This window comes from Taudactylus pleione, unplaced genomic scaffold (genome assembly GCF_031769625.1).
Source record: "Taudactylus pleione unplaced genomic scaffold, aTauple2 ptg000076l, whole genome shotgun sequence".
In the NCBI taxonomy this organism is placed as follows: Eukaryota; Metazoa; Chordata; class Amphibia; order Anura; family Myobatrachidae; genus Taudactylus; species Taudactylus pleione.
The window spans coordinates 435,456-449,790 of NW_028284478.1; the positions used below are offsets into that span (position 1 = coordinate 435,456).

Below are 14,335 nucleotides of genomic sequence, written 5' to 3' on the forward strand. Positions count from 1 at the left end.
ACAGACGATATGGCCCCGGCCGCCTTAGTGAGGACACGTTACACGAGGCCTTCACCCGCAGCCGCCTCCGATGAGTCTCAACACTGGAAACGAGGACTGCTTCGCGCACGATTCCCATGGGGGAAATCACTTACCTGTCATCTCCGTGACCCGACTGCAGTCCCGGACCTCAGCAAAAGCCGCTGAGGCCTGCCAAAAACCTCAGGGCATATAGCGGAACGGGTGTTTCGGCATCGGCGGAGGTAGAAGGAGTCGCAGTACAAGTGTCATTCACGGCGCCTGGTACCGCTAAACTCTGAAATTCAAAACTTAATGTAAATCATAAAAGAAAAGCCTAGGACTGCCTGGGCAGTCCCTGGGCAGTCCCGCTGTATAACAGGTGCGTCTTGCTGCGCGGCAAACAAAAAAACTGAATGCCTGTGGCTGGGGGCGGAGTATATAGGGAGCAGGAGCAATGCATGCTGGGAGCTCCAAAGCTTTGCTGATTGGTGAATTGGATGCGATCCAACTACATATATATATATATAATATGAGATATGGTAAGAACTTACCCTTGTTATCTCTATTTCTACGAAGTCCATAGGGTTCCACAGGATACCTTGGGGTATAGGTGTGACGTCAGTCGCAGGGCACCAAAGAGTTAAGCTTTCAGCCTCCCAGGATGCACTAGGTCCCCCTCCTATACCCCGCCCCCGGGCCAAGGCACCTCAGTTAGTTACCAAGCCATAGGCCGGAGGAGGAGAAGGAAGAGAGAGAACAAAGATCTGGACACATACAAGAATCACATTCTCACCAGAGGGAGACGGAAAACCGGTGACCAGAGCAAAGCCCATCTGCAGCACAGGTGCGACAGGGCGGGAGTCCTGTGGAACCCTATGGACTTCGTAGAAATAGAGATAACAAGGGTAAGTTCTTACCATATCTCATATTTTCTACTTCAGGGTCCATAGGGTATCCACAGGATACCTTGGGGATGTCCCAAAGCAGTATCCTTTAAGGGTGGGGACGCTCCTGTGCAGAAAGGAGAATCCGCCGCCCGAAGGAAGCATCCTGAGAGGCGAAGGTGTCAAACCTGTAATACCTCACGAAGGTATGGACAGAAGACCACGTAGCAGCCTTGCAGATCTGAACTGCCGAGGCACCACGTCGAGCTGCCCACGAAGGACCCACAGACCTAGTGGAATGAGCCTTCAGAGAAGGAGGGACCGGTAGGCCTTCATGAAGATAAGCTTCAGAAATAGCCATACGGATCCAGGCTGCCAAAGTTTGCTTTGAAGCAGGCCAACCCTTTTTACGGAAGCCAAAGAGGACAAACAAAGCGTCCGACTTCCTAAACGAAGAAGTGCGGTCAACATAAGTCCTTAAGGCCCGCACAACATCCAAAGAGGCCTCACCCACGGAAAGACCCGGTGAGTTAAAGGCCGGAACAACTATTTCCTCGTTAATATGAAACTGGGAAACAACTTTGGGAAGAAACTCGGGCCGAGTGCGGAGCACTGCCCTGTTCCCATAAAAAACCAAGAAAGGGGGTCTACAAGAAAGAGCCCCTAACTCAGAAACACGTCTGGCCGAAGCAATAGCCAGAAGGAAAACAGTCTTAGCTGTTAGCCATTTAAGATCCACTGAGCCCAGTGGTTCAAACGGCGGTCCTTGGAGAGCCCTCAGGACCACAGCCAAATCCCAAGGCGCCACAGGTGGAACAAAGGGCGGCTGAATGCGGAGAACACCCTGCATAAAGGTGCGCACATCCGGGATTGTAGCAATCCTACGGTGAAACCAGACAGATAGGGCCGAAACCTGTACCTTCAAAGAAGCAAGGCGAAGCCCATGATCTAGTCCCGCTTGCAGGAAGGCGAGAATCCGAGACAGACGAAACTCCCGCGGTGCATAACCTCTCGGTCGACACCACTGGAAGAACGTATGCCACACGCGATGGTATATCCTCGCGGAAGACGGTTTCCGAGCTCGTAACATGGTACGCACCACAGAGCTGGAAAACCCCCGGGACCTCAGCATGGCCGTCTCAACAGCCACGCCGTCAAAGACAGCCGAGTCAGGTCCGGGTGAAGGCAAGGACCCTGAGACAGAAGGTCCGGTCGTAGCGGCAACCGCAGAGGAATGTCCACGGACAGACCCTGAAGGTCTGAGAACCAGTGCCGTCTGGGCCACGCGGGAGCTATCAACAGGAGCGTCCCTCCTTCCTGTTTGAATTTCCGGATTACCCGTGGAAGAAGGGAGACCGGAGGGAACAGGTATGCAAACCGGAACGTCCACCGGACGGACAGAGCATCCACCAGAGACGCCCCTTCGTCTCTTGTGCGAGACCCGTACACCGGCAACTTGTTGTTGTGCCGGGACGCCATGAGGTCAATTTCTGGAAGACCCCACCTGTCCACCAGTAGTTGAAAAACGTCCGGGTGCAGGGACCACTCCCCCGGATGAACGTCCTGGCGACTTAGAAAGTCCGCCTCCCAATTGAGCACTCCCGGGATGAAGACCGCTGATATGGCCGGAAGATTGCGCTCCGCCCAAACCAGGATCCGAGAGACCTCTACGAGAGCCGCCCGACTGCGAGTTCCTCCTTGCCTGTTTATGTAGGCCACGGTGGTAGCGTTGTCCGACTGGACCTGCACCGGGCGACCCTGGAGAAACCGCTGTGCCTGCTGGAGAGCATTGATGACCGCACGGAGTTCCAAGATATTTATTGGAAGCTCCGCTTCTGTCGGCGTCCACCTGCCCTGGAACAAGTGTGGACCCGAAACTGCTCCCCAGCCCCGAAGACTGGCGTCCGTTGTCAACAGGACCCAATTTGGAACCCAGAACGGACGTCCCTTGTTGAGGTGGGTCGTCTGTAACCACCACGTAAGGGACAGGCGAATTTCCTGGGTGAGCACAATCGTCTGGGACTTCAGAGACTGAGTCAGCCCGTTCCACTTGGACAGGATCAGGTGCTGCAGAGGTCTGGAGTGAAACTGGGCGTATTCCACCATGTCGAACACCGACACCATGGAGCCCAGTAACCTCATCGCCGAGTGTAAGGACACCCGGCGGCTGTGCAGACAACTGCGCACCCTTGACTGTAAAGCAGAGATCTTGTCCTCCGTCACGAAGATCCTTTGCTGTCCCGAGTCCAATAAGGCTCCAAGATGCAGAATCCTCCGAGACGGGATTAGAGTGGACTTCTGCCAGTTGATTAGCCAGCCGTGCCGTTGCAGCAGTGCAATGGTCAGGTCCAAGTGGCGTAACAGGAGCTCTGGAGATCCTGCCACCAATAACAGGTCGTCCAAATATGGCAACATGCGGACTCCCTGCAGCCGCAGAGAAGCCGCCATGACCGCCATCACCTTGGTGAAAACACGTGGTGCTGTTGCCAGGCCAAAAGGTAACGCCCGAAACTGGAAGTGGTCGCTGCTGATTGCAAACCTGAGGAACTGTTGATGGCGCCAAAGAATAGGGACATGCAGGTAAGCGTCCTGTATGTCCAATGACACCAAGTAGTCCCCAGGTTCCAGCGCCAGAATGATGGACCGTAGGGTCTCCATCCGAAACTTCGGGACCCGCAAAGACTTGTTGAGTGCTTTGAGGTTGAGAATCGGACGATATGACCCATTGGGTTTCTGTACCAAAAATAGATTTGAATAGAAACCCTGGCCCCTCTGGGAGAATGGAACCGCCACTATAACTCCAGCCTGGAGCATAGTGTGCAATACCTTCCGCAGCTCCGTAGCCTTGTTCCGGTCTGATGGGAGACCCGTGGTGAAGAAGCGAGCCGGGGGTCTGTGCCGGAAGGAGAGGGCGTATCCGTGGGAAACCACCTCCAGAACCCAAGTGTCTGTCGTAGTGGTCGACCAACACTGGGCGAACTGTAGCAGGCGGCCTCCCACCCTGGGATCCCCCAAAGGGAGGCCCGGACCGTCAGGCCGCAGGCTTGTCATCTGGCTTGGGGGCCGGACGTCTGGTACTCCATGCCTGCTTCCGGGGCTTGACCGATTTCTTAGGGCCAGCCTGTCGAGGAAACGACTGTGGTTTGGGCCTGCCCTGGGCCCTAGATGACCGAAAGGACGATGGTCCCGAACCAGAAGGAGCAGCGGCCGACGGGAGACAGGCAGATTTGGCTGCCGCCAGCGTGGCCACAATCTTATCCAGATCCGGACCGAAGAGAACTTCTCCGGTAAACGGCAACGCTTCCAGACCTTTCTTGGAATCTGCGTCCGCCTTCCAGGATCGCAGCCACAAGGTGCGACGAGCAGCTACCACTGCTGAAGAAATTCTAGACACCAGAGTACTAATGTCTAGAGCCGCCTCGTTGATGTAGGTGGCCGAATCACGGAGATTGCCAATCAACTCCGCCTGATCGGCCGGACAGTCGGATTCAAAAGAAGCCTCTAATGAATCCGCCCAGCGCTCCATCGCTCTGGCAACCCAGCAAATGGCCATAGCCGGCCGTGCTGCCCCCCCTGCAAGGGAATAAGCGGACTTCAGGCAGATTTCTACCTTGCGGTCCGTAGCATCCTTAGGGGAGGACATGGATGGCATCGGCAATGTGGCACTACGGACAAGACGGGTCACGTGGGAATCCACCTGTGGAGGGGATTCCCACTTCGCAAAATAATTATCCGCGAACGGATAAGCCACCGCCAGGCGTCTCTGCGGCTGGTATCTTTTGCCAGGTTGTTTCCACGCCTCCTCTAAATGGTCCACCAACTGACCCGAAAGAGGAAAGACTGTGGCATCGCCCTTCACATCTTTGAAAAAGGCATACTTAGATTTAGCCGCTGGGGGAACTTCGTCCTCAATCACCAAGGCTGTGCGGACCGCCCGAATAAGTCCAGGAATATATACTTTGGACTTAGCATCAGCGTCCTTAGTATGGAGAGGTTCCTGATCGTAAGGATCTAGAATCTCCCCATCATCAGACGTCCCTTCGTCATCCTCATAAGGAGCGGACAGAGACGCCACCGGCCTTTTATGAGACCGCATCACAGACTCCCCTTGCAACACATCCGACAAGTGCTGTACAGAACTCGTCAGGGAGTTAACCCACGCTGGCTCCTGAGAACCCGGGAGCGGGGAAATAGGGAGACTGTGGGGTACCACCAATTGTCGTGGGAACCCCTGCATGGGTGACGACACCACAGACTGCTGGGACAAACCCATCGGAGTAAACGCGGGCTGCGGAGCTAACTGGCCCACTAAAGCTGTTAACGCCTGAGCGAAACAAGCCCAGGGCGGCTCCTGTACCGGTGCTGTAACCGTAATAGGCCGCGCCATGGACAAACACTGCCGGCAAAGGTCCTCCGCGCTACCCTCCCCCTCCGCTAACGGTACTTTGCACGTGGTACACTGTAGCCGGAGGGGAAAATCACTTTCAGACATGATGGCACCACGTATGTGACCTCTCTCACCAATTAAGTATTAAATAGGCGAGAGACCACCCTGCAGCACCGCACCGCAAGGGCTTTAGCAGAAAGAACAGGGACAGTAATAAAGCTGACAGTTTAGAGAAAAAAAGATTACAGGCAGCAGCGCTAGCACAGTCACATACAATGCAGAAAAATAACAATTCCTGCACTAACAGCGCTGATCACTCAACTACACAGACACAGGGCCTGGTAGGACACAGCGCTGCATACACAGACCTGACCACAGCGGAGGAGAGGTATGCGGGGGGACCCAGACCACGATGCTTCCGTCCAGCGCTTCCAGCAGCGTTCACCATGCGTTCTGGAGAAGATGGCCGCCGAGGAGCAGAGAGGAGGCTGGCCTGGGGGAGGAGCGCTGCCACAGGACCAGTCGGCACATGCAGAGAGGGCTGTGTGCAGCGGGGGAGGCGCCGGCTGTGAGACAGGGAAGGCGCGCTCCCCTGGCATGCATTTAACCCCTGGGACGCCGCAGCGCTACCGCTCTGCTGCGGTCCGCTGTCCCAGGGGGTAGTGGAAGCGCAGGTTGGTCGCCTGGCTCCACGCTGCAGCCAGTCCCCAGGGAGCCCCCTGCCTGGGGACTTAGGACCATGTGATCAGCGGGGACCCACCGCGGGACCCCGCTGCTTACCTCTGTCCCCCTTGAATCCGGCCATGGTCCGGAGCATCTGGGGTCACCGCTAGCTGTGACCCCAGACGCCCACCAGCATCCCCGGATCAGTACCGGCGTTCTGGTACCGGCGGGGTGTAGGGAAGACAGCATGGACGTCAGGACTGACTGTCCATGCTGTTCATCCAGTTGTGCAGCCACAGCTGCATGAAGAATAAGCTTCAGGGGCTCTTCTAGCCCCCACTCCAACAGGTGCACCCGACTCCGGCCGGGCACCAAACTAAACTGAGGTGCCTTGGCCCGGGGGCGGGGTATAGGAGGGGGACCTAGTGCATCCTGGGAGGCTGAAAGCTTAACTCTTTGGTGCCCTGCGACTGACGTCACACCTATACCCCAAGGTATCCTGTGGATACCCTATGGACCCTGAAGTAGAAATATATATACACACACACATACATTTATACACACACATACATTTATACACATATACATAGGTCTGCTTCTGGTGTGATGATACTGGGGTGGGGGTGACACTGAGAGGCTGTGCGATCACTGTGACCAGCAGTGATCAGGACACTGTGGGGGCGAAACTGCAACCAGCACCAGGTGGGGGGGGGGTGTCTTGCAAGTGCTCGATCACTGTGACCAGAGCCGCGCTGTGAATACAGGGCTGTGTGGGGGGTGCCGTGGGCTACCCAATCACTGTGACCTGCAGTGATCGGGAAGAATTGGGGGTGGAGCCGCGGATACATGGGGACCTGGAGGTTATTATACACCCGCTGCTAAGAATGCTGTATTACTGTGATTGCTGTATTATACACCCGCTGCTGTGAATGCTGTATTATACACCGGCAGCTGTGATGGCAGTATTATACACCGGCTGCTGTGATGGCCGTATTATACACCCGCTGTGTGAATGCTGTATTATACACCCGCTGCTGTGAGTGCTGTATTATACACCCGCTGCTGTGAGTGCTGTATTATACACCCGCTGCTGTGAATGCTGTATTCTACACCCGCTGCTGTGATGGCTGTATTATATTCCCGCTGCTGTGAATGCTGTATTATATACCCGCTGCTGTGAATGCTGTATTATACACCTGCTGCTGTGAATGCTGTATTATACACCCGCTGCTGTGAATGCTGTATTATACACCCGCTGCTGTGACGGCTGTATTATACACCCGCAGCTGTGACGGCTGTATTATACACCGGCTGCTGTGAATGCTGTATTATACACCCGCTGTGTGAATGCTGTATTATACACCCGCTGCTGTGATGGCTGTATTATACACCCGCTGCTGTGAATGCTGTATTATACACCCGCTGCTGTGAATGCTGTATTATACACCCGCTGCTGTGAATGCTGTATTATACACCCGCTGCTGTGACGGCTATATTATACACCCGCAGCTGTGACGGCTGTATTATACACCCGCTGCTGTGACGGCTGTATTATACACCCGCTGCTGTGAATGCTGTATTATACACCCGCTGCTGTGATGGCTGTATTATATTCCCGCTGCTGTGAATGCTGTATTATACACCCGCTGCTGTGAATGCTGTATTATACACCTGCTGCTGTGAATGCTGTATTATACACCCGCTGCTGTGAATGCTGTATTATACACCCGCTGCTGTGACGGCTGTATTATACACCCGCAGCTGTGACGGCTGTATTATACACCGGCTGCTGTGAATGCTGTATTATACACCCGCTGTGTGAATGCTGTATTATACACCCGCTGCTGTGATGGCTGTATTATACACCCGCTGCTGTGAATGCTGTATTATACACCCGCTGCTGTGAATGCTGTATTATACACCCGCTGCTGTGAATGCTGTATTATACACCCGCTGCTGTGACGGCTATATTATACACCCGCAGCTGTGACGGCTGTATTATACACCCGCTGCTGTGACGGCTGTATTATACACCCGCTGCTGTGACGGCTGTATTATACACCCGCTGCTGTGACGGCTGTATTATACACCCGCTGCTGTGAATGCTGTATAATACACCCGCTGCTGTGAATGCTGTATTATACACCCGCTGCTGTGACGGCTGTATTATACACCCGCTGCTGTGAATGCTGTATTATACACCCGCTGCAGTGATGGCTGTATTATACACCCGCTGCTGTGAAGGCTGTATTATACACCCGCTGCTGTGACGGCTGTATTATACACCCGCTGCTGTGACGGCTGTATTATACACCCGCTGCTGTGACGGCTGTATTATACACCCGCTGCTGTGACGGCTGTATTATACACCCGCTGCTGTGACGGCTGTGTTATACACCCGCTGCTGTGATGGCTGTGTTATACACCCGCAGCTGAGAATGCTGTGTTATACACCCGCTGCTGTGATGGCTGTATTATACACACGCAGCTGAGAATGCTGTATTATACACCCGCTGCTGTGGCAGCTGTATTATACACCCGCTGCTGTGACGGCTGCATTATACACCCGCTGCTGTGACGGCTGTATTATACACCCGCTGCTGTGACTGGTGTCGCTGCTGTGACGGCTGTATTACACACCCGCTGCTGTGAATGCTGTATTACACACCCGCTGCTGTGAATGCTGTATTACACACCCGCTGCTGTGAATGCTGTATTGCTGTGAATGCTGTATTATACACCCGCTGCTGTGACGGCTGTATTATACACCCGCAGCTGTGACGGCTGTATTACACACCCGCTGCTGTGATTGCTGTATTACACACCCGCTGCTCTGACGGCCGTATTACACACCCGCTGCTGTGACGGCCGTATTACACACCCGCTGCTGTGACGGCCGTATTACACACCCGCTGCTGTGACGGCCGTATTACACACCAGCAGCTGTGACGGCTGTATTACACACCCGCTGCTGTGACGGCTGTATTACACACCCGCTGCTGTCATTGCTGTATTACACACCCGCTGCTGTGAATGCTGTATTACACACCCGCTGCTGTGAATGCTGTATTATACACCCGCTGCTGTGAATGCTGAATTATACACCCGCTGCTGTGACTGGTGTCGCTGCTGTGACGGCTGTATTACACACCCGTTGCTGTGAATGCAGTATTACACACCCGCTGCTGTGAATGCTGTATTACACACCCGCTGCTGTGAATGCTGTATTATACACCTGCTGCTGTGAATGCTGTATTGCTGTGAATGCTGTATTATACACCCGCTGCTGTGATGGCTGTATTATACACCCGCTGCTGTGACGTCTGTATTATACACCTGGTGCTGTGATTGCTGTATTATACACCCGCTGCTCTGACGGCTGTATTATACACCCGCTGCTGTGATTGCCGAATTATACACTCGCTTCTGTGAATGCCGTATTATACAACCACTGCTGTGACTGCCGTATTATACACCCGCTGCTGTGATTGCCGAATTATACACTCGCTTCTGTGAATGCCGTATTATACAACCACTGCTGTGACTGCCGTATTATACACCCGCTGCTGTGATTGCTGTATTACACACCCGCTGCTGTGAATGCAGTATTGCTGTATTATACACCCGCTGCTGTGAATGCTGTATTATACACCTGCTGCTCTGACGGCTGTATTATACACCCGCTGCTCTGACGGCTGTATTATACACCCGCTGCTGTGAATGCTGTATTATACACCCGCTGCTGTGATTGCTGTATTATACATCCGCTGCTGTGAATGCTGTATTATACACCCGCTGCTGTGATGGCTGTATTATACACCCGCTGCTGTGAATGCTGAATTACACACCCGCTGCTGTGAATGCTGTATTGCTGTGAATGCTGTATTATACACCCGCTGCTGTGACGTCTGTATTATACACCCGCTGCTGTGATAGCTGTATTATACACACCCGCTGCTCTGACGGCCATATTATACACCCGCTGCTGTGACGGCCGTATTATACACCCGCTGCTGTGACGGCCGTATTATACACCCGCTGCTGTGACGGCCGTATTATACACCCGCTGCTGTGACGGCTGTATTATACACCCGCTGCTGTGACGGCTGTATTATACACCCGCAGCTGTGACGGCTGTATTATACACCCGCTGCGGTGACGGCTGTATTATACACCCGCTGCGGTGACGGCTGTATTATACACCCGCTGATGTGAATGCTGTATTACATAGCTGCTGCTGTGATTGCTCTATTACACACCCGCTGCTGTGATTGCTGTATTATACACCCGCTGCTCAGAATGCTGTATTATACACCCGCTGTGTGAATGCTGTATTATACACCCGCTGCTGTGAGTGCTGTATTATACACCCGCTGCTGTGAGTGCTGTATTATACACCCTCTGCTGTGATGGTTGTATTATACACCCCCTGTTGTGATGGCTGTATTATACACCCGCTGCTGTGAATGCTGTATTATACACCCGCTGCTGTGAATGCTGTATTATACACCCGCTGCTGTGACGGCTGTATTATACACCGGCAGCTGTGACGGCTGTATTATACACCGGCAGCTGTGAAGGCTGTATTATACACCCGCTGCTGTGACGGCTGTATTATACACCCGCTGCTGTGACGGCTGTATTATACACCCGCTGCTGTGACGGCTGTATTATACACCCGCAGCTGTGACGGCTGTATTATACACCCGCTGCTGTGACGGCTGTATTATACACCCGCTGCTGTGAAGGCTGTATTATACACCCGCTGCTGTGACGGCTGTATTATACACCCGCTGCTGTGAATGCTGTATTATACACCCGCTGCTGTGACGGCTGTATTATACACCGGCTGCTGTGACGGCTGTATTATACACCCGCAGCTGTGACGGCTGTATTATACACCCGCTGCTGTGACGGCTGTCTTATACACCCGCTGCTGTGACGGCTGTCTTATACACCCGCTGCTGTGACGGCTGTGTTATACACCCGCAGCTGAGAATGCTGTGTTATACACCCGCTGCTGTGATGGCTGTGTTATACACCCGCAGCTGAGAATGCTGTGTTATACACCCGCTGCTGTGAGTGCTGTATTATACACCCCCTGCTGTGATGGCTGTATTATACACCCCCTGTTGTGATGGCTGTATTATACACCCGCTGCTGTGAAGGCTGTATTATACACCCGCTGCTGTGAAGGCTGTATTATACACACGCTGCTGTGAAGGCTGTATTATACACCGGCTGCTGTGAAGGCTGTATTATACACCCGCAGCTGTGACGGCTGTATTATACACCCGCTGCTGTGACGGCTGTGTTATACACCCGCTGCTGTGACGGCTGTGTTATACACCCGCAGCTGAGAATGCTGTGTTATACACCCGCTGCTGTGATGGCTGTGTTATACACCCGCAGCTGAGAATGCTGTGTTATACACCCGCTGCTGTGACGGCTGTATTATACACCCGCTGCTGTGACGGCTGTATTATACACCCGCTGCTGTGACAGGTGTCGCTGCTGTGACGGCTGTATTACACACCCGCTGCTGTGAATGCTGTATTACACACCCGCTGCTGTGAATGCTGTATTACACACCCGCTGCTGTGAATGCTGTATTATACACCTGCTACTGTGAATGCTGTATTGCTGTGAATGCTGTATTTTACACCCGCTGCTGTGACGCTGTATTACACACCCGCTGCTGTGACGTCCGTATTACACACCCGCTGCTGTGACGTCCGTATTGCACACCCGCTGCTGTGACGTCCGTATTGCACACCCGCTGCTGTGACTGCCGTATTGCACACCCGCTGCTGTGACTGCCGTATTGCACACCCGCTGCTGTGACGGCCGTATTGCACACCCGCTGCTGTGACGGCCGTATTGCACACCCGCTGCTGTGACGGCCATATTGCACACCCGCTGCTGTGACGGCCGTATTGCACACCCGCAGCTGTGACGGCCGTATTGCACACCCGCTGCTGTGACGGCCGTATTGCACACCCGCTGCTGTGACGGCCGTATTGCACACCCGCTGCTGTGACGGCTGTATTGCACACCCGCTGCTGTGACGGCTGTATTCCACACCCGCTGCTGTGACGGCTGTATTCCACACCCGCTGCTGTCATTGCTGTATTACACACCCGCTGCTGTGAATGCTGTATTATACACCCGCTGCTGTGAATGCTGTATTATACACCCGCTGCTGTGACTGGTGTCGCTGCTGTGACGGCTGTATTACACACCCGTTGCTGTGAATGCAGTATTACACACCCGCTGCTGTGAATGCTGTATTATACACCTGCTGCTGTGACTGCTGTATTGCTGTGAATGCTGTATTATACACCCGCTGCTGTGATGGCTGTATTATACACCCGCTGCTGTGACGTCTGTATTATACACCTGCTGCTGTGATTGCTGTATTATACACCCGCTGCTCTGACGGCTGTATTATACACCCGCTGCTGTGATTGCCGTATTATACACCCGCTGCTGTGAATGCCGTATTATACAACCGCTGCTGTGACTGCCGTATTATACACCCGCTGCTGTGATTGCTGTATTACACACCCGCTGCTGTGAATGCTGTATTGCTGTGAATGCTGTATTATACACCCGCTGCTGTGAATGCTGTATTATACACCCGCTGCTCTGACGGCTGTATTATACACCCGCTGCTCTGACGGCTGTATTATACACCCGCTGCTGTGAATGCTGTATTATACACCCGCTGCTGTGCTTGCTGTATTATACACCCGCTGCTGTGAATGCTGTATTATACACCCGCTGCTGTGATGGCTGTATTATACACCCGCTGCTGTGAATGCTGTATTACACACCCGCTGCTGTGAATGCTGTATTGCTGTGAATGCTGTATTATACACCCGCTGCTGTGACGTCTGTATTATACACCCGCTGCTGTGATTGCTGTATTATACACACCCGCTGCTCTGACGGCCGTATTATACACCCGCTGCTGTGACGGCCGTATTATACACTCGCTGCTGTGACGGCCGTATTATACACCCGCTGCTGTGACGGCCGTATTATACACCCGCTGCTGTGACGGCTGTATTATACACCCGCTGCTGTGACGGCTGTATTATACACCCGCAGCTGTGACGGCTGTATTATACACCCGCTGCGGTGACGGCTGTATTATACACCCGCTGCTGTGACGGCTGTATTATACACCCGCTGCTGTGAATGCTGTATTACATAGCCGCTGCTGTGATTGCTGTATTACACACCCGCTGCTGTGAATGCTGTATTAAACACCCGCTGCTGTGAATGCTGTATTACACACCTGCTGCTGTGAATGCTGTATTGCTGTGAATGCTGTATTATACACCCGCTGCTGTGTCGTCTATATTATACACCCGCTGCTGTGATTGCTGTATTATACACCCGCTGCTCTGACGGCTGTATTATACACCCGCTGCTGTGATTGCTGTATTATATACCCGCTGCTGTGACTGCTGTATTACACACCCGCTGCTGTGAATGCTGTATTATACACCCGCTGCTGTGACGGCTGTATTATACACCCGTTGCTGTGACGGCTGTATTATACACCCGCTGCTGTGATTGCTGTATTATACGCACCCGCTGCTCTGACGGCCGTATTATACACCCGCTGCTGTGACGGCCGTATTATACACCCGCTGCTGTGACGGCCGTATTATACACCCGCTGCTGTGACGGCCGTATTATACACCCGCTGCTGTGACGGCTGTAATGTACACCCGCAGCTGTGACGGCTGTATTGTACACCCGCTGCGGTGACGGCTGTATTACACACCCGCTGCGGTGACGGCTGTATTACACACCCGCTGCTGTGACGGCTGTATTACACACCCGCTGCTGTGAATGCTGTATTACACACCCGCTGCTGTGAATGCTGTATTGCTGTGAATGCTGTATTATACACCTGCTGCTGTGACGGCTGTATTATACACCCGCTGCTGTGACGGCTGTATTATACACCCGCTGCTGTGATTGCTGTATTATACACCCGCTGCTCTGACGGCTGTATTATACACCCGCTGCTGTGTTTGCCGTATTATACACCCGCTGCTGTGAATGCCGTATTATAAAACCGCTGCTGTGAATGCCGTATTATAAAACCGCTGCTGTGACTGCCGTATTATACACCCGCTGCTGTGATTGCCGTATTATACACCCGCTGCTGTGATTGCTGTATTACACACCCACTGCTGTGATGGCTGTATTACACACCCGCTGCTGTGAATGCTGTATTGCTGTGAATGCTGTATTATACATCCGCTGCTGTGAATGCTGTATTATACACCCGCTGGTCTGACAGCTGTATTATACACCCGCTGCTCTGACGGCTGTATTATACACCCGCTGCTGGGATTGCTGTATTATACACCCGCTGCTG

At 53.3% G+C, this 14,335-nt stretch overlaps 1 protein-coding gene across 1 annotated transcript in view; it reads right to left on the bottom strand.

The window, feature by feature from the left end:
- Positions 1 to 14,335, bottom strand: part of LOC148532444 (uncharacterized) — a 301,272-nt gene that overhangs the window by 215,794 nt on the left and 71,143 nt on the right. The window lies entirely within an intron of this gene.